The sequence below is a fragment of the Alligator mississippiensis genome, chromosome 13 (genome assembly GCF_030867095.1).
Source record: "Alligator mississippiensis isolate rAllMis1 chromosome 13, rAllMis1, whole genome shotgun sequence".
In the NCBI taxonomy this organism is placed as follows: domain Eukaryota; kingdom Metazoa; phylum Chordata; order Crocodylia; family Alligatoridae; genus Alligator; species Alligator mississippiensis.
The window spans coordinates 38,419,325-38,437,503 of NC_081836.1; the positions used below are offsets into that span (position 1 = coordinate 38,419,325).

The following is an 18,179-nucleotide window of genomic DNA, read 5'->3' on the forward strand; positions in this document are numbered from 1 at the left end:
GGTCATTATTCACTCTCAGCTGACTGGTCAGTATAACTGAGAGAGGAGATACAGGCCAAAGTACACAAATCAAACGGTCTCTTGAAAACACGTATCTTTATATGTTGTTCTTGGAACTCCAATCACATGCTAACATATGGATACGCACAGCTAGATATTACTTCCTTTCTCTTTCATATAAGTGCATTACCATTCCAAATGATTTTTCCACATTTTTTTTTACTTCTTTGTCATTTTCCAAGTCACTCAAACTACACCTTGATTGAAGATGTACTGGTTAGAGGGTATTTACAGTTAGTTCTTAACCACTTAAGGCTGACACTGTTCCCTGTCCTCCCAGGAAGTTCACCACATCCTTATTACATTCAAGGATGCATCTAGTCATCAAACAATACTCAGTTTGGGGGCTTTCCTATCATCCTAAAACAGCCTTTTTTTTGGTGGGGGGATTTAATATAGGATGCTTGATAACTTTAATACAGCTAATTTTCTGTAGCCTGGACTTCCCAATTCTTCATTTCTACTGTAAGAAGTTTAGGAGGTATTGGTGACAGCAATCTATATACAGTAATATGGGGATTAAACTTCCTTCAAAATGTACAAGACTTGAGGTAAGAGGTTTTCAACAAGAAAGAAGAAAACATCCCTCAACTTCCCCTCCTGACATGAAGACAACAGCCGTGACTACACTTGCATTATTGAGAAGCAAGGATATAACTGATGCTCAGGAGCAAGCACCAGAAGGGAGTGCATGCGAGAAACATTGTCAGGCTCTGAGAAATTGTCATGGCAGAAAGAATAAACCTGCTACCCCATTACACCTAACCAGGGCAAGTGTGGGGTCCAGGAAGAGCATAAAGAGGCCTCTATAGCTCAAACATTATTGTTAATTCTCCTTCCCAGGAAGGGTAGCAGCCCCCTTGACTCTCCTCAGAGCAACAGGAATGGTCAGGAAGAATGCTGCAATTAAACAGCATACAACCCAGGTGCCAGAAGACGGGTAACTACCTTCTCCTATGCCAGTCAGCAAAGGCAGCATAGAATCTCCTGAAGTAGGAGGTAGCTGCTTCTTCCCTCCATTCACGAAGCTGAAAAGAGCATTAATACTTTTAGCATATTACTTCATAGTCTATCAGTGGTAATTTGGCATGCGAATTTGCTGCAAGTCACTTAACCTCTCTGTGCATTTAAAGATGATGGGGGAGATGATATAAAGCACAGCACTTTCAGCTAATAAGCACCAGGTGAAAAGGTGCTTATCAACAGGAGAACAAAGCAGGTCTGCAACCTGAGCAGGAGCAGCCCACAAAGCAGTGGCAGCAATAGAGTGGTGCTTTTTTTTTGGCCCCCTGCCCCATCTTCCCCAGTCACCTTCTCTTAGTTAAGGTACTGAATAGGAGGTAGCAATGAAAATATCAAAGGCAAGTGAACACTACATGTGACATTCTTCCCCAAAGTAGAAAACTAAGGTGGTATTTATGTACATGCATGGATTAAAGAAGGAATATCTCTCATCTTAAACAGAAAGTATTTGCTATTACTGTAATATAAATGAGCTTATTTAAGTATCTAGCATGTTCTGGAAATGAATATTTGATAGGAAATTGCTCATGTTTAGGAAATCTTATAGCCTAGACAAATCTGGGTGTATTCAGTAGGATTTTAGTAACTTATTCTTTCGTGATTAACTTGATTTTACACTATGAAATTATACTATGAACATTGCTCAAACATGGTATTGAGTTATACAATCTTCAACACTATTACAGCACATGTAGACTGATGTTAAATTCTGGGGTTTAACTCCATAATCCAACATGCCATTTCTATTGCAGGACAGAATCCTTCAAATTAAGGAACAGATTTACAGAAAAGTTAGGTACTTGCTTGGCATTGGGTTTTACCATACAGACTTTAAGAGCAAAGAGGCAAATATATAATTTTGTGAACCTGTATGTTTTAAAACATTTGACTTCCAGTTCTTTCAGGCTCTCCTGATTCTTTCATAGAAATTAAATAAACATAAAATAAAAATACAACTTTTCAAGCATATCATCACTCCTGCAATTCTACAGTACAATCATATTTGACTTCTTTTTAGCAGCAGATATGATGGCAGCAAGTCAAACTTTACTTGGTATTTTTTTCTTTGAATTTTTGTTAAATATGGTGGGGACTACCAATAATACTAGCATCATATTAATACGTGATCTAAGTTCAAAGTAAGGTCCTAATCATGCAAATATCTACATACAAGTGGCTTTATGAATATGGTCTAAAACTGGCTTATTTCAGTTGTTCTCAGTCTAAAACTAGTACATGCTGATGATTTTAAATAATGAGATGCTCTAATCTGAAAGCAGAACAAGTACTCTTTCAAGTGATAGACTATTTTACTGCAGCTCTGCTCTGTGAGGTCTTTTGATCAGTGGAATAAACCTGTTCACCCAAGAACCTAAAACACCAAATGAGATGGGAACAGCCACTTCATTCAGGAGTCACAGATCTTACTAATCTTTTGATATCATCGGGAATGAATGCTGACAGAGTAGATATCACAGTGCAGCACTCATACTGACATTTTAGTTTGAAAAGTTTGAACATTTCTGGACATTTATTGATTCATATCTGTGTGTGTGCACATTAATGTACATATTGCACTGGAAAAATTATGGGATTTATTAAAATCAACTATTAATAGCCACTACATTTTTTAAATCAACAACTGTTTCTTCTCTTTCACAAATACAAAAACAGGAGAGCAAAGTTTTTAATCTAATCTTAGTTTTGGTGGTTCTAGAAAATAGAACCTACTCCGTGTGTTTAGCTGTTTGTTCTTGCTCTTGTTTATTTTGAGAGAGCAAGAAGAGAGGCAACATCAGCTACCATGATGTGTAAACACCATTGGGTAGACTAATCTGTACAAAATTGGCCAGAAAACATCATTCAGGTAAGAAGATCATTAGGTTTATATAAGAGTCAAGTTGGACTTTACTGTGAATCTGGAGTAGGGACTGAGTGTAGTGCAGGAAAAGTTAACTTAAAATGCACAAACTCTGAAAGCATGTGGCCCTAAGTCTAATCTTAAAATCCTGTTAAAGGCTGCTTTCTTCAGTGACAAGTAGCCCTTCCTGACCATCACTGTTCTCTTTGTTCTTCATTGCCCCAGAACTGTTCTCTGTGAACATAGTAAGTCACTCTTACTATGAAAATAAAACAGCATCAGCTTGCTAATTCATTTTGCATTTTTGAACCCTATGACAATATAAAAACTGTAAATTTGAATTCTTCATGAATGAAAAAAGACCAAGTAGAAGGGGATCTATACCTGTCACTGCTTTGCAATCTAAAGATGACTTCAGAAACCAATATTTCCATTTATTTTCCTAAGAAATGTATCCCTTTGGGGCAGTTTCCTGATAATTCTCCCTAAATTTCTCCTCTTAATTTTATCCTATTATTTCTATTTGTAACTTTTTTTACTCCATGATGTGTATCCATTTTCTGTTCTTGAGTACCAATTGTTCTCCCTTTGCACCACACATTTTTTACTTTTTTTACTAAAATCTAAACATTGGATATACCTACCTTGTTCCCCTTAATCCACATAAGCTACAATTCTAGAAACTGATTCACTTTTTCATTGTCTCTCTCCCAAATTCTTTAATTGCCTGTATGTTAATTCCTTGAGACAAAGAAAGTTTTGCTAAGGAAAAATGTGTATATACTATATTCCATGCTTACTGTATTTTGATAATGCAATTTATTCTGAAGCTTTAACTATTGTCTCTTGGCTTTTAGTTTTTTACACTGTCTCCATTAGGGCACATACTCAGGAGAAGTAGGAACTTGCTTCTTTGGAATAAACACAGTCCAAAACTCACAGACACAGGATATCTTTGCAGTCTGTTGCTTAATTCAGTTCCTTCCCCACAATCAGTTGTAGGGGGGTCTTAAAACTCTCTAGTGTTCCTTCTGTACGATAGAGGATAGATTATATATAAAGTACAATCAACCAGTGTCAAACCGGTTTGGCCCCCTGAGCCAAGTCTAAACTATGGGGCTCCCCACAAGTCAGATCCAGATCCACTACCAGCAGCAGGATGAGCAGTCAGGTAGCCGTCACTCATCCCTGCCCTCCCCACTCCACCTCCACTGGCACACAATCTCATGAGCCATATGTTTGAAACCCCTGCCTGCCTTAGAGATACAGTACAAAATTATGAACTATATTTTACAGGGACACTAAATAAGTTGGACTAATTGAAGAAATTTTCAAAGTCAGGGTGTGTCCTTCACTGAACAGTTAACCCAGGCTCTGTACCTGATTTTGATCCAAAAACCCTTGGATTAGAAACAGAAGTTACACATAAACTGGCTTAAGTGATCAGAAACTGGTTTAAACCTGTAATAGAACATAAACTGAGTGCGCATAAACCAGTTTCAAAATGGCCGAAACCGGTTTTAAATAAACCTGGTTGACTGATTTGGGTCAAACTGGTTTATGAAGCTTCTGTTCCAGACCCCTTCCTGGTTTAAGTTAAATCAGAGTATCCCAGCATGCTTTTCAGCCCTGGGAGCAGGGCTGGACTGGCCCTCTCCTCCCTAGCCAGAGCTCCGACTGGCTGAGAATGAGGTGAGGGACTGCAGTGTCTGCCAGGGTTCCCCCTGCCCCCCCCTCCCCAGCTGCTCAAGCAGGGATCCCCCTCTCCCACCCCTCTCCCATGGCAGGGACCCCAATGGCACAGACCCCAGCCAGCATCTGGCCATGCTGCCCTTCCCCTCCACCCCCTGTGCTTGCTAATACTGAGAATTGTCTCTGTGTGTGTCTCCAATTTCACTGGAAGAAAGGCAAACAAAACAGTGTCAGCTTAGAAGCCAGTGGCTTGCAAATGCAAATGCACCCTGCAGATAAAAAATCTTGAAACTAATGAGAGAAATGCATTTGTTTTCTTTTATAAGTCTTGATGAGCTGATAAGCTTTGTGTTCTTATAAGCTCCCAGCTGGCTACTGGCTTGCTGTCTGTGTTCAACAGGGGACTGAGCGAGGTGTGAGAAATGACCTCATTTGCAATTAATGCAACCAGTGAGTGCCGTCAGTTTGCTGCAGACAGTATGTAGAAGCAGGGAGAGGAAACTCAGTATCACCAACAGATGCATGCACTGCACACAAGTAGTCCTCCCCCGTACCTCCCCACTTGCCTCAGGGTGCTAGCCAGGGGCCAGGGTCTGGCAATGCTCCCCGCCCCTTGAGTGAAAAGAGGGGGGAAAAGCCTGGCAAGGACTGCTTCCCCCTCCAGGCACACCCTAGATGGGGACTGTGCAGGCCAGGATGGGGGTTTAAACCCCTCCCTAATCATGGCATCCTGCCTGGGCCTGGCTACACCCCCTGCCTCAGTTCAGCACTGTAAAAGGGAAGGGAAGGCTGTTCTAGTGCCCCCCAGCTTCTAACCTGAGCCACTGCAGGTATGTGCCTGTATTTCCTGAATCAAAAGTGAATGGCTAATCACTGGCAAATCAGTTCAATCTCTGCAGTTTAGAATAACCTGAAAAGATTGAATCAATTCAGGCTCAGGGAATGTCTGTCTCTAGCCCTACTGTCTACACAGAAGTCATCATATTGAAGTGCATTAAGGACTGACTAACTTACCCAGCTGGGGCACAGGGTAGAATCCAGGATGTCTCTAACTCAGGCTGGAACCGGAGAACTTTGCATTGAGGATACAGACAAAAATCACAAGTGCTGAACATTATCTATTTGCCCATAAGGCACTAAGGAAAAATCCGAGAAACTGTCAGCACAAGGAAGCATGGGATATGTCCACAGACATGGACAAGTACTGGAACTATGAGGACACACTAATGTGGGGAAGGCTGAAGGAATGACCAGATCTAGATGAAGGTAATCCTGATGCACAGGCCATAAAGCCACCTGCTGCTGTTAACTGAGCAGTGAAGTCATACCAGAAAAGACTGGTAAAGGATCCTGCCAAACCAGTCAGAATACTTGTAGGGAACAGCTGCCCCAAGCATTTGAGAATTTAGAATGCAGGCCAAACAGCAAGTCTTTCTGGCACGATTAGGCTGAACTTTCTAGAAGTCAGTGGTAGCATGAGATTAAAGCAGAACAACACTGTAACTACCCAAAACTGTAACTAAGACTACATGCTTTGAAGTTAAAAGAAAAACACACATTGGTGGCACAAAAAGTCTGCTACCTTGTGATACATCACAGGATTTCTTGATCTATATGACAATAGCTTCATTTTACTCAGTGCTCTTGTGCAACATCTCATGGTGTCTTGTGACATATCACAGAGAAATTCGGAATCCAGCTCATATTGATGTTGTACCTTTGTACCTTCGTCTGCATAAAGTTCATTGGTTTGTAAGAAATTGAAACAAATTTTCATTCTATTTTTCATGCACTGAAGTTAGGGGTGTATTTTCCACAAAAAAGTAAAATAAGTTTGTTCAACTGAATGGATTATTTCCAAGCTAGCCAAAACTTTCATCATATTTCCTAGTCTGCTAGAGCCTAAATTGTCAATAGCACATAAGACAAAGGATTCAGGAAACTTCATGCTGTGGGAATAACTCCTCGGCCTGTGCGAGTCAGCAGCAATCCGATCCGGCTTCGGATCCGGCTGCTTCGGTTGCCAGGGATCTGATCTGGAGCTCTGGACCGGGTTTCTGCTTCGATCTGGCCGAAGCGGCTCTGAAGCTTCGGAGCGGCCTTGGAGATCCGGTCATAGGGTATAATGGGGAATCAGTGAAATATCTATAACTTTGTTGGTTTTTGTCTGATTTGGATGAAATGTGTAGAGGTGGTAGCCTCTGCTGAGCGCATGAAGCCTGCCAAGTTTCAAGATCGGTACAGGGGTTGGGGGAAACCGTACCCCAAATTCTTAAAAGCAAAACTCATGTCACATCTGTGTTACACCATAGTGGGGTGAAAACTACAGGGGTAGTAGCCCCTGGTGAAGCCACAAAGCCTGAGAAGTTTCAAGAAGATTGGTGCAGAGGTTTGTGGGGAACTGCACCTCAAGCTGCTGACAGGCAAAACTCGTGACATAGATGACCCTGTGTGTGTTAAGGTGCAGCAGAATGAAAACTGCAGGGGTGGTGGCCCCTGCTCAGGCCACAAAGCCTGCCAAGTTTCAAGAAGATTGGTGCAGGGGTTTGGGGGGCAACTGCACCTCAAGCTGCAGACAAGCAAAACTCATGACATGGGTGACACCGAGTGTGTTAAGGTGCAAAGCTGCAGGGTGGTAGCCCCTGCTGCGGCCACAAAGCCTGCCAGCTGTTGAGATCGGTGCAGGGGTTCTGGCTTCTGGGGCCCTGCACCCCTAGCTGCTGACCGACAATACTCGTGACATGGGTGCATGCGCAACTGTGTCTGTCTTGGGCGTGGGAGACACTACTGCAGGCCTGGCTGCTAAGCTACTGTAACTACTAATAACTGGCTGCAGTCATGGGAACAAGCTGCAGTGCTGTTCAGGCTCCAGCATTGGGGATCTTACTCAGGCACTTGGCTGCCACCACAAAAAGGTCCCCCATCTCAGCTACAGTCAAATCAAAAGTCTGCCAGCTGGATGACCTGGACCAGGGGGCCAAATCTGGCCTATAGGCCATGAGTGCATGTAAATGTGTGGGGACGTTGCTCCAACACACTGTAATTACAGCACATTGGAAAAGACTTGATTAATCAAGTCTACTGGAGCATGCTAATTAGCATGGTCCAGCAACCTCCACATCTCGTGTATTCAAAATCCCTGTGCTTCAAAATGATAGTGGGGGTGCTTCAACCAAAGCTCATTGAACGAGCTTTAAAGTGCACCTACTGCCATTTTGATGTGCAGGATGCTGAATACACGCGGTGCTGCGGACTCTTTGATTGGAGCAGCTCTCATTCAGCTCTAATGAAAGCACAGCCCCTCCCTGCCGCCCCACCTCCAGATCAAGACAGTGCATGTGTTTGACACTGACTTAGACCTTGTATGTAAACCCTGCGTGCAGCAATGTATCAATAGCACTCTGTCTAAAGAGTTATTGCAGTTAGAGGTGATAAGCATCCTGCTAAAAACTTCTATACTGGTGTTTCCCAGCCAGTATGCCGCAGCACAAGTGTGCAATCAGAAATGAACAGGTGTGCCATGGAATTTTACTATGGCAATGAACTACAATAGGTATGAGGATGGGGAATGCCTTAACAGGTGTGCCATGGAAAATTTGTATAAATGTAAGTGGGCTGGAAAAGGTTGGGAAACACTGTTCTATACTACTTTTCTATAGTATATACTTGTATATTTTATATACTCTTCTCTAGTACATAAATGTTATAGTCGGAATGTAATTTACCAGATGAAATTACAGCATTACCAAATAATGCTACATCCCCTCTTCCATAGGTTTCCTTATACCTATTCAGTTCCCAGGAAACTTAGAACTTGGGTACTTGATGTATATGCTAAATGTATATTTATATATTGAGAGGCAAGGATGTTGTTGTGGACTCAGCTGCATGGTTGGGAGAGACGAGCTTTTGAATGTTGGTCTAACAATGCCAACCATGCTGTTGGTCCAAAAAACAGCACTCAAATAAATCCTTACCTCTTGCATAATTCCCAGATCATCACAGCTACAACAATACTCTCACACTATTTACTATGTTAACTCTTTTAGCCCTATGCATAGAACATTCACAAGCAACACCTAGGTGACCCTGTATCAAGATCTGATTTGAAATGGTCTGACTTGGTAACAGTGCTCTACACAACTGTGAGGCAGACCTAGATTTTATCCCCAGTCAATGTCTTATTAAGATGGGAGCCAAGACAGAGAGTAGTAAGATGCTAGTCCAAGTGTCACAACCCAAAGTTTTGGTTTTTGTCTGTGTGTGCACTTCGGCACCACTAAATTATTTTCCTGCCGATTGTAGCTTTCTTTGCACGGTAGAGTTCTCTGCTGCGAGAGAGAACTCTGGTGCAACGGGGATTTCCTGCCAAATTACAGCTTCTTTGCAGGGTGCATTTCTTTTGCATACTAGTGATGCACATTGCAAAGGAGTTCCCGCCATTCGTATTCAAATTTGTGTCCCGCTATTGGCCAGTTCCAAATGTAGGCACACGTGGCGGCTAGCTATTGGCTTGCTAGCTGTACAAAAGGCTTGGGTAGTTTCCGCCCAAGTCGGAGGGAGTCGGAGAGAGAGAGAGAGAATTCTGTGTGAAGATCTCCAAGCGCTGCGGACCCTCGTGGACTCAACGCGCCTCCCCTAAGCAGGCAATAGAGGCTTAATAACCGAACCTACGGAGCTTTCGCCTCTAGCCTCTCCCCGTCACCAATCACAATCCCAGACATATCCTTTTCCTGTAACTTTGAACCCGCGGAGTCTTAACTCTGGGGAACTTTTCGAACCCAACCGAACTGGACCCGCGGAGCCTAAACAACTCTGTGGGAGCAGTCAAATTTGTCGTGGTCCTCTAGCGAGGATCTAAGCGGGAGCTGTGCCTGGAAACCTGTCCAGCCTACACCAATACCATCTTTGGGTGTAAGTAAACAATCTTTTCAATCAACCACTACGTGTTTTTGACTAAGTCTAGCTCGCTGCCGGCTCTCTCCGACCCCGCGTGCCCGGGCTGCCGGCCACAGCCCGTGTGCGCGAAAGACGGGCCGCGGATCGCCCCTCCCAACCCGCGCGCAGCGGCGGGAGCGGGGCCCGGCCCGCACACAAGGCACCAAACTTAGCAGCAGCTTTTCTTCTCCCACTGTTCTGGTCTTTGTATGGAGACATAAGTTCAAAATTTGTTTTGATGCTCAGACAGTATGGTGGCAAGGGCTATGTAAGAACCTAAATAGAAATGGTCTGTCTTTTTTTACCACACCATAACAATTCCTTGGGACAGTTAATACACTACCATGAGAGAGAAACTAAGGCTGTTTAAAGATGTAAAAAACAAAAATAAAAACCACCCCAAAACCAGCAATTTACTTTAAACTCAGCATGCTCCCATGCCACGCCCAGCACATGCCCAAGAAGAGGCATCATATTAACTTAATCCACCTCACCCAACATCTGTATCGATTGGGTGCTTCAGCAGGGTGTTTCTGGTGATTTTTTCTAATAGCTGATTGAATCAGCTTTACATAAAAGCACCAAAAAGCCTTGCTGAAGTGCCTAATCTAAAAAGACGCTTTAGAGCCAACTCGAACTAATGCACCGCTGCTTCTGGTAAAGCAGAGGCGGAGTGTTTGGGTGGGGGGGGAATTGCACCTCCCAATACACACACACATCAGTCAGCAGCCTAAAAGTCCTTTTTGTTTTCACTTGCAAGTCTGGTTTTACTGAATTGAGCTCAGAGTTGCTAAAGGAAGCGTAATTTAGGGGGATCTTCAGAAAAGTAGTTTCCTAGAGTCCATCTCCTGCATAGTTGAGTCTCCCATCCAATATGTGCATGGTACAGTGGTGTAAAAGCATGTAGCGTAGCTTACAATATACAAATAGGCTGGATGTACTACAGCCCTGGGTGCTCAGGCTTTTAGAAGTAATGGGAACCTCCACTTGCATTGCTAAGGAGCACTTGTTACAAGAGCAGTGCTGAGCTTTGGACCAGCCATGCACAGCGTGGCAAAACTGAGACCAAAGTTTTGGAGGTGTGAGTCCATTTTGTGTCAACAGTCTTACAAGAGAGGGGAGAGAGCTGCTCACTCACTTCTACTGACTTTTCAAAGTCCTTCATAGACTTTTCAAAGTCCTCCAATAACACAGCAACTATAAAGTCACCAAGTGTTTCAACTTGTTTGAGGTGCAATACCCTTCATTTTCAGTTTCAGAACTCAGAAAGGACAGCTGGCTCCTGGTGCTAGACTTGTGTTTTGGTGCTCCCATTCCAGGCTGTATCAGGATCTGAGGATCTTGTTGATACAGTTGCAGTAACTAGATGTGTTTTATGATTCAGCTGTATAGAGAACTGGAGATCCTTATATTTAGGTTGTCAAGGAAACAAAGCTTGCATCATTAAAAAGCAAAACTCTGAAACTTGCATTTCACATACACCTTAGGAAATCTAAATGTGTATTGTATAACTCAATAAAGCAAGCCTTTTATTATGACCGGGGGGGTTGGGTGCGTGCATACCATTATTTATGTTGGAACTGCATAGGAGTGACTAGGGAAAGGTAAATTAGCATATTCATTGGCCTAAAAATCATCCCAGTGCAGTTTCATTAGCACACCTTTCAGATGACCTTTCACTTATCAGCGACAAAATCTAGTTCTGCCTCAGAGTTTGACCAAGGGTGGTCAAACTTCCAAACTCTTCTAACTATAGACCAAAATCTTGACCCAGCTGAAAGCTACGGGACACTAAACTGTTCATAGTCCACAGTCAGTTCACCACTCTTTTTTCAGAAGCCACATTTAAAAGTGTTTGCAGCGCACAGGCCAGTTTGGCCACTCCTTGTACAGACAATACCATTATCCTCCTTCCTTGCAAACAGCAGAATGGAGCAGATCCTGCATCTGCTCGAATCCTGATGCAAGGCAAGTGTTGTGGATAAGTTTTTAGTCCAAATGACAAATAAAGAGTCTGGAGGTGCTTTGTTTCTCTGTCCAGGCCAGCTCCCCTTTTGCCTGTTGGCTCTAGCTTGGGACTACTTGTTTTGGGACTGGCTTCTCTTCCCACAGGCATCTGGCAGCGAGCCAACGGAAGGATGACGCCTATTAAAATAACAGCCTGGCCCAAGAGTGCAACAAGTACATCTGAGCTGAAGCACCCAGCTTCAAACTGGAGCATTTCATTAAAACATTTGCAAGAATCAAACTACTCTGAGCCTGCTTGTGAGAGCTCACTGCTTGAGCACTGTGGAGGAGTCCCTGTACTCTGTCCTTCTCACAAGAACTTCATCTGTAAGAGCTCTTGCAGAGTTTCAAATCTTAAGAGATGAGTCACTTGAAAAATACAACCCTTGAATCATCCATTTCTAGTTTTGGGGGGTTTTTTGTTTTGTTTGGGGGGGGGTTGTTTGTTGTTTCTAAAAAAGGTGTTTTATCCCATCTGAAAGACCCTGCTTTACTCTGACCTGCATTCAGAGTAATGGCAGGGCAGCTGCACATCCTGGGTAGCTCTGGTGCATGGGGCAGTACTGGCTGCTGTGCTGCTGTCCAGCAGCATGGCCAGTTGCCAGCGTATTTTTCTGTCCCCTATCCCAAAGGCAGCTCTGTGCTGCTGTCCAGGTTGCCTTCCTCAGTTACGCTAGTGCCTGTACTTGACTTTTAAGTGTTGCAGGCTTCTGTGGCTGAGAAGCAAAATACAGTAGTTTATATTCTCTCCCTCCAGCGTAGAGAGTAGATAATGCTCATATTGGAAGCTGATGCCCTTAACTTCCCATTATTGTATTATTGGTTCAGCCTAGCTTCATATTGAGGTGTAACTGTGAAGCCATTCACGCTGTCTGGCTGCCAGAGTGGTTGCCTGGCCCCATTAATCAGGCTCCTAGCCCTCCCTCTTCCTTTTCTCTTCCTCCCCATTTGGTCCCCATTTGCAGGCTTGGTCTTCACTAAACAAGTAGTTTGGTTTTTGCAGCTTCTATTTTAAGTACTCTTTTTCTCCCTCTTTTACCACACACCAGGAAGGGTATTAACATAACTTTTATTTTTATATCATTGTAGTGTACAGGGTCCCAATCAGAGTTCAGATTTGCATTACGCAACGTACAACACACACAGAGGCATACATGCACCCACACACACAATTCAAAAGACTTTCTCTGACCTACAATTTAGCATGTAGTGAAAGAAGACTACAGCAAACACATAGGCAAAACAAATTAACAGTGAGACTATAAGGTTTATTAAAGACTAAATAGAGGAGAAAGGAGTCAGCAAGTGTATTGAAAGAGTCATGCTCAGACAGGGAAATCTGTACTGGAGAATGAGTAGGACAGCTGATCCAGATTTGCAGGTTGAACAAATGAAAACAGGAGGCTGACTACAGGCAGGTAAACTTAGGAATTATACAGTCTTACTGCTTTCTAACACTGTTAATGAAAAAGACATCTTAATCTCTGTTCCCTTGAATAGAAACAGGTTTTACATTTGTAGGAACCTGAGTTCAGGAGGGCAGAGTCAAAACAAGGTTCCAGTTACTCCTGGGCAGCAATTTTGCAAAATAAAATAATGCAGAACACTGAAATCCCTGTAGTTAATTGTTTGTTTTACCCTCCACTGTGAGGATTTATTTCTCTGTCAGTTGTTGCTGTATGAATAAGTTTAGAATTGAACTTAAACCTGCACCATATCTCCCCTCATGTGCCTCTGTGACAGTAGCAAAAGAGGTCATCGAGTTATTAAGGACTGAATAAGTAGAAAAAATATCAGTACACACTATTAGAAAATCGTAAGCTAGTACCCTGTCAGGGAGGGAAGTAGATGTTAATTCTACTCTACTGGAGGATCTCTACTGGAGTTCCTTTATTGTCAGGCATATACTTAATGAATGAAGCTAAAATATAAAAACTAAAGTAAGCCTAGTGAACACTAAATGATATTCCTTTGCTGCTAGGATTTAAAATGCAATTAAGTACCCAAACAAAATTTAGGGGCAAAGGTAACAATTTGGCTATCAGAAGGTAAAAGCAGGAGCTCCATATCATTATATAAAGAATTGTGAGTAATTTTGTATACATTACCTCAAACATTTTTCCAGTTTAAAAAAATGTATACCTTTGATTTCTAATACTGTATTTGCTCATATACCACACATACCTTTTCCCCAAAAATAAGATGCCTAATATTGGAATGCCTATCTTAAACCAGGAAGCTAATTTCCTGCTCAAAATAGAATCACCCTGCTTGATTCTGGCTCCACAATGGAGCAGCAGCAGCATCATTATTCAGGCAACTGAGAGAGTCAATTGACTTAATGGCTCATTGTTCTTCATTCCACAAGTAAAGATCATATTTCCTTTCTAACAGTCTTGATGTTCCACTAATCTTACGGAAATGTTGCTGTCTGCTTAGATGCTTCTGGTCTCTCTCCTGCTATTTCACAGCTCTGCAGACTCTTTACTTCTTTTAAAAATCGGAGATCTACCCATGGCAACTAGTCTTCAGCAGCATCTAGGTTTTCAGCTTTCAGTTAAGTAGGAAAGGAAGGATGAGTCAGCTGAACATCAGGGTCTGTCTGTGCAACCTAACTCTGGAAAAATCTTCTCTGCTTCATTCTGCCTTCTCCAAAACAAGGTGCATGTCTTATTTGCAGAGGGGAAGGAGAGTGTTGTATGCAAGAAAATATAGTATTCCAAGACTTCTGAGAGGATCTTGGTTTAAAAAAAAAAAGGGGGGGGTGGTTCTTTATAGTTTCTCACACCAAATGTAGTGTCAAATGTGACATGCAAAAATATAATTTAAAGAACCAGTTGGCTACACATGATTTGCACAAGTAAAATCAGCCAGGATGTAGCTCCAAATGGCTTATCCATCTTTAGTAACATCTAACATGGTTTCTATGAAGGCCATCCAAAATGCAGAGCTAGTGCAAGGATTGTAGCACTCTACTAGAACTCTACTGGAGTTACTTTATTTGTATGTGCACTGAAAGGAATAAAAACTAGGTAGGGAAAAGGTAATTATTTTAGGCTTATTCCCATAAGATGTTGTTTACCTTCAACTTCAGTCAACAATAAAGATGGAGTAACTGCACCCTCATGAAACTTAAGAATTCTGTCTTTAAATCAGTCCTAGAATTTCCACATATCACAACTCAGCCATGACACCACCAGCACATGCCTCTTAAATTTATATTCAGAAAAGGAACCACATGTCTTTATAAAGTTACTAGCAGGAACAAACGATACCACATAAAAAAAGGTCAAACAGAATGGTTAAATTTACAAGACACATGTTGTTCAAGAACATCTATTAGTAAAGTGATATGAAAGAATTAATGAGTTGTTCCATTGATTTTGATTTTTTTCACAAGCTATTATTGTAGCCTAGTAATTTTCTTAGTAAATTTTCATCTCCTGCAAAACATTTGTCACATGCACTTTTAAATGCTATATGAGAGAGTTAAATTATATCCTTAGTGTATATTCTGTATTATTTCAACATGTAGTTTTCTGGTCAATTCATATTACCATTTTAAGTAGATACCAGTCCAGATACCTTCTACTATTTCAGTATACACAGTGATTAAGGTAGTAGTGTACTTGTTAAAATACTGATTTGCTTACTTTTCCTTAACATACTGTGTACATTGAAGCAAATGTCTGCAAGGATAGAACAAGTTCTACTAGGCATTTGAGTTCCACGGCAGGTCAGTCAGGTTATACTAACAATTCGCTCTAAGTAGTACCCCTACGTGTTGTAAGATTCTTTTCTGGTATCCAAGTGATCCTCAGCACGCTTTCAAATTCCTTCCTGTCTTTGAAAGAAATCTAGTTATTTCTGCTCCTCACATTTCTGCTTTGTATAGGAGAGTAACAACACAGGCAGTAATCTCTAGACTGATCACTAAAGGTGCACCAATGCATCGGTCCAATATTGGATTGGTACCGATATAAAGAAAATTGTCTATATCAGAAATCGGTCTGAAGTGGCCAATAATTTGCACGATAAATGGCCTGTGCATGCAGTACAACACATAAGCAGTGAGGAGCATAGCCGGCAGCGTGGAGAGCTTCGAGCAGCTGATAAGTCTGGTGTGGTGGAAGAGGAGGAGTATGGGGGGACAGATCAAGGCCCCCACGGTGAGGGAGGGAGCAGGGCTGGGGTAGGTGCTGCCCAGCTGGGACACGGCTGGGTGTGTGACAGAGCTGTGCCTTGTCCGGGGGCATGGGAAGGGAGGGTGGGCACCTCCCACTGCTGCACACAGCTTGTTCGGCGGCTTGTCCACTCATCCGGTGACTCCCTCTGCTGCTCCCATCATTTGTCTGGGAGGGCATGGGGGGCATGTGCCCCTGGATCTGCATGAGGCAGGAGACAGCGGGGGGCTATGGGGTGGCTACAGCGAGATTTTTTTTTTTTTGAGGGGGTGGCTGCAGCCCACACTGCCCTGTGCAGATCTGGGGCACACCTCCCCCCTCCCCCCCGTACTCTCCCAGGGCGCATGCAGCAACAAGAGCTGCACCTCCCCCCCACACCCCTCTGGACAAGCCATGGCTCCATCCCACGCTGTGCCCTGCCTCAGCTGGGCAACACCTACCCCAGCCCCAGCCCCACTCTGTCCCTCACCACGGGACCTTGATCTGCACCCCCATGCCCCTTCCCTCCCCTTTCCCCTTCCACCACACCAGACTTACCGGCTGCATGCAGCTGTATCAGAAATTGGATCAGTATCGGCCGATATGCCTCCTTAAATTCAGCTATCGGTATCAGCTCCAAAATTTTCTATCGGTGCACCCCTACTGATCGCGGACAAAACAAACAGTTAAGAGGAACTAAAGTTTCTTACGGGGGGGATGGTTCTTCTGGGAACAGCATTTTCCATTTTCATAAGCAATCTGGATCCCTTTCACCCACAACATTTTGTACACTGGTTTCTAGTTCCAGTTAAGAATTATACAGGACTGAATTTAGAGCCCACTAGCATAGTTACAGTAACATTGAGGAACAGGTTAATGCCAGTTTCACTGCAGGTGGGGCAGGGAAATTGAGGGGGATAACTGTAATTCAAAAAAAGCTTCAAAGGAGACTTTTGGGGGTTCACATCAAGCCAGTGACTGAATCCTTGCATGACCTTGTCACCCCCTTTCTCAGTTGTATTCTGCCACATTTTGGTGGAGCAGTGTTTCCTTTCCCAGTGTAAGACGGGAAACAGATTTTGAATGCCTAAACTGCTCTAACAGGGTCTCTGGTGACAGAAAACTGAAGTGAATCTCATCCAATTAATCCTGTGTAGAATATTACCAAAAAGTCTAAGCAAAAGACATTTGTTGCACTGCTTTTAGTCATAGTCATAAAATTCTCCCAGCTTAAGTCAACAAATGATCTCAATGCAACACAGACTACAGTCTATTAAAACTATTATTCCAAATGTGCTGGAACAGCTAGCATGACTTTTTTGTTGTTCCACCTAAGCAGCCAGCAAACAACAGTAGAAAAAGTCGCTATTGAGAGAAATGCATTTAATGCAGTAAAAATGAAAGCTGATATTGTTCTAATTTTGGCACACGCTCTTGTAGATTGTAAGGAATCTAATACATTATGTTCACAGCTTTAAAGTTTTCAAATTGATAACTTCAATTTGGCTAGGAGCAAAGACTAAAGTTTCTGAAGATTAATTGTTTTGCTTTCAGCTAAAATAAAGTTTACATATCAACTGTCAAGAACAAGAGTAAAAAAAATATATCTCTAACTGCACAATAGCCAGCCATGAACTAAAAGGACCAAATTTTTCCACTACAAATATTTAATGCCATAATTCTTTCAGGGCTGGGAATTACTTGTAGCATATGACTGGACCTAAAACTTAACTGAGGACAAGCAGCCTATTGTTGATGATCTGTTCTGTCACATCTTGATTCTGAACTCGTACAACTAACATGAGGAATTTATTAACCAATTAAATTAGGTTTATATCAGATGGACTCTCATTTCCTTTTAATATCTCCTGTCTGAACAAGAGGCCACAGTGACTTCACCAAAGGGGCACTTGTGCTTCACACGACTCCAAATGGGAAATTGAACAGTCCAGATAGCACTTTGCTTTTCCCATTACTAACTGTGGCTACTTTGTTCCATCCTACACACTCCAGTGCTGAATTTACCCCCATGCCTTTTTTATAATAGAGTAGAGAAAGACCATTATACTTGCAGCCAAGTCTGTTAGCTTTTTTGGTTTGGTTTTGTTTTTAAAGGGTAAATACCTTAAATTTTTAATTCCTTGTGTTGACAGAAGCCATCTGCTGGTAGTCTTTAGTCCAGATGTCAGTTTGCAATTACTGAATTTTCCATTATAGTATGATGGACACACAAGGCCTGTTAACTTAGCATTTAACTATCCCTTCTTCTAAATTTCTTTTGAACTATCGTTATAAATTTGAAATGATCTATACTGATATCAGCCTTTTGCTCTTCTCTGTTCCACACCTGAACTTCCCATTATCAGTTCAAGAACAGTCACTAGCATGCTCCAGTGCTACTCTCAGGTTCTCTGTCTTAGAGAAACTGGGGTGCA

General features: G+C 42.5%; 1 protein-coding gene across 3 annotated transcripts in view; it reads right to left on the reverse strand.

The window, feature by feature from the left end:
* Positions 1–18,179, reverse strand: part of EMP2 (epithelial membrane protein 2) — a 41,253-nt gene that overhangs the window by 18,327 nt on the left and 4,747 nt on the right. Inside the window, exon 2 of one of the 3 annotated variants that reach the window (XM_059716852.1) lies at positions 1,009–1,088. The exons of the other annotated variants lie outside the window; for them this stretch is intronic. The gene's annotated coding sequence lies outside the window, so the exon portion shown is untranslated. The remainder of the gene's footprint in view (positions 1–1,008; positions 1,089–18,179) is intronic. 3 annotated transcript variants of the gene reach the window in all.